Genomic DNA, 3,161 nt, shown 5'->3' with positions numbered 1-3,161 from the left:
GCAATCACAACAAACTCTGAAGCAAGCTAGACATCTAAATAAAGTGTCCTATTTTTACAGGAGGCTAAGCACCCACTGACGGGTTGGGTACTGAGCAACTTTAAACAAACATAACCTACTTTTAAAATACCTGGTTTTAACTGCCCTCATTTTGGGCTCCATCTCTGTGTTTGAAGAACCAAACATGTACACAATTATTTTTAACCAAAGCTAGATGTTACAGGCTCTAATCCACATTTTATCGCTTCTCCCAAGCCACTTGAGTCCAAAAGGAGCAATCATTCTGTATAATTCTGTAGTAGGAAGTGATTCAGAACATGAGCTACAACAAACCTAGGTTGCATACTCCCATGTGTTATTTGTGCTTTCAAAATACTATTCTGGTTCTCTTCTGTTTATGGTGATATGATACATCCACCTGACTTGACTACCTCTTATCCGGTGTCTAATTGTAATCTCCTCCCCATTGCCTACTTAGTCATCTGCTAAACCCTGCAATAGGTTTGTTTGCTCATCCTTGCTCAGTTGCTCTACTGCTAGTGTTTTTCCATACGATGTTTGGCTACTTGATTCATTGTCTTGAAGGCCACTGGACAAGATGCAACTTTTTAGTTATCTTCTAAAATATTACTTGGGAAGGTGAACATGATGAGTAAGTTTTATTCTGAATTACTAACATGCCTATGAAAATGGACTGCAGGAATAATAATTGATTTGCGCTGGTAGGACATTTTTTACTTTGGTGTACAATATTTCACAATGCTTTAAAATTTAAATGCTTAAAAAAATTCTCCCTCATAAACAATCTTTGGAAAATAATTTAAGGATTTTGTAGAAGATGCTTAGGGATTCCTGCTTTTTGACAGATTTTTATACTTTACACCCTTTTCTTCAGCTAACCAAGAAAAGAAACCCAATTTTTTCTTATTCCACTAACTGCAAAAAAGTTCTGGAGTTCAGCTGTCACCCGACTGAAATGTACACAACATACTGAAATGAATCTTTTGGATCAAATATTTGATCATATTGCACTTTGTACGCAGATAAACTGCTGGCTAAGAGCAAAAGCAAAATTTGCTTCCTGACTTAATCAGAACAAGGGTCAAATTATAGCAGCTTGGGATGACTTTCACTATCTAACAATAAGCACAAGTCAAAAGAGTGTCATTCTTATGGAAATGCTCAAATATCTTTTTGCTCATGTTGCACCTCACATTTCAAATTTCAATCAACTTGAGTTACAAAACAGCTAAGAACTATACATTACATAAGTCTCAAGATGTGAAAATAACCTCAAACTGAGAACAGACTACTGTCCGAGCCCATAGAGAACTTTATGGGAACCATAGAACCCATAAAATCATAAGCAGATGGAAAAACTACCCCTGTTGATTTCAATGACTAATTAATTCTGAAAATTATTTACTATCCAGAATAACCATTCTGTTATTAACCAAAACACAGGTATCGGCAATACAATGTGCTAATGCACACAAGTACATGCCAGAAAAGACAAAAGGAGCATAACATAGATGGTGTGAAAGGTCTCCTGTGATTGACATCAAGTAGCTCAGGCTTAGTAAGTTACAGAGGTTTATCAAATCCCAGCTTGAATTAAGCCACTTTAAACTCTACAATGAGCTAACTATGATGTGCTAGTATGCATATGTTAAATTTCAAGTTGAAGTAGACACTCTGTATAATGCAAAATGTCTTTTCCTATATTTAACTGTTCTTTGGAACTTTGCCTCCTGCCAGGATGAATTTTGAACAATAGACACTTTGTTAGTAAGAACTGTACAAATAAGCAAGTTTCACTGGACATACAGTAACATGGAACAATGCTGTGGATAATTAATGATTATTACATCAAACATTCCCCTTCTGCCCCTGCCCCCAGTTTTATGAAATTTAAAAGCAGAAGCCCAAGCTGCTCTGCATGGACATTAAAGATCCCTTGACTTATGATTCTGCCCTAGTGATGCAGGCAAAGTTTCTTCTACCTCCAACACTCCACAGCATTCTGTATTCTACTTGGCTGTCACTGTGGCATGAGTTCAGGTACTAGAATGTGGTAGCCAATAGGCTACAAACTGCTTTGGGATCATTTGAGATATGACAGATGTTGCATTCAGCAATGGAAGAAGGCTGAATTACAACTAAGTAGAGGTTCACTGATATATCAGTCCATATCAGATCGGCACCATAGAAGGAAAATTGACGTAATTATCTTTTTTTGGCTGGTATAGTCAATAATGTTACCAATAAATGTCATGTACATGCACATAGCCACAGCACACATGCAGCCAAGAATGCAGCATGGCAGCGTGGAGAGCAGCATACAGCTGGTAAGTCTGTGGGTGGAAGGGAAGATTGAGGCCCCATAGCAAGGGAGAGACTGGGGCAGGGGCTGCCCAGCTGGAGCAGGGCAGGGCACAAGATGGAACTGCAGGCAGCTCATCTAGGGGAGGTGGGGAGGGCAGTTCCCAACTGCTGCATGCACCCCCAGGGGAGGCATGGGGGGCATGTGCCCCCCAGACTTGTGCATGGGGACAAGGGCGAGCTGCCTGCTTCAGGGTCAGGAACTGCACTAGCCTCTTCCCAGCGGGGCACTGGGCTGAGGACGCATTTGGGACAGAGTGGGCTATGGGGTGGGGTATAGCTACCCCAAAATTTCCTGTTGCCAACCCTCCCAGAACTGCTGCTACCCACCCCACCTTGAGTGCAGCCCCCAGCCTGCCTTCACCCTGTGCCCAAATCTGGGGGCACATGCCCCCATTCCTCCCCCAGGGGTGCATGCAATGGCAGGGAGCTGCCCCCCTGCCAGATGAGCTGCCCAGGGCTCTGTCCCCATCTCTGGATGGGGGCCCTGCCCTGGCCCTACTCCATCCTCTCCTTCACCAAGGGGGTCCTCGATCTGCACCCCCCCCATGCCCCTTCCCCCCAGAGACTTACCATCCAGACACTGCTCTCCATGCTGCCAGGCTGCATACTGGCTATTGGATTGGTATCAGCTGATATGGCTGGTTAATAAACGGCCATCGGTATCAGCCAAAAAGTCTTTATTGGTGCACCTCTACAACTAAGATGCCCGACCACCATGTACTGAACAGGTATTGCAGCTCATGATGAATATGTACACGTATATGTACAAATCAGAC

Source organism: Gavialis gangeticus, unplaced genomic scaffold (genome assembly GCF_001723915.1).
Source record: "Gavialis gangeticus isolate Ggan-Ray unplaced genomic scaffold, GavGan_comp1, whole genome shotgun sequence".
NCBI lineage: Eukaryota > Metazoa > Chordata > Crocodylia > Gavialidae > Gavialis > Gavialis gangeticus.
This window is presented reverse-complemented; position numbering follows the sequence as displayed.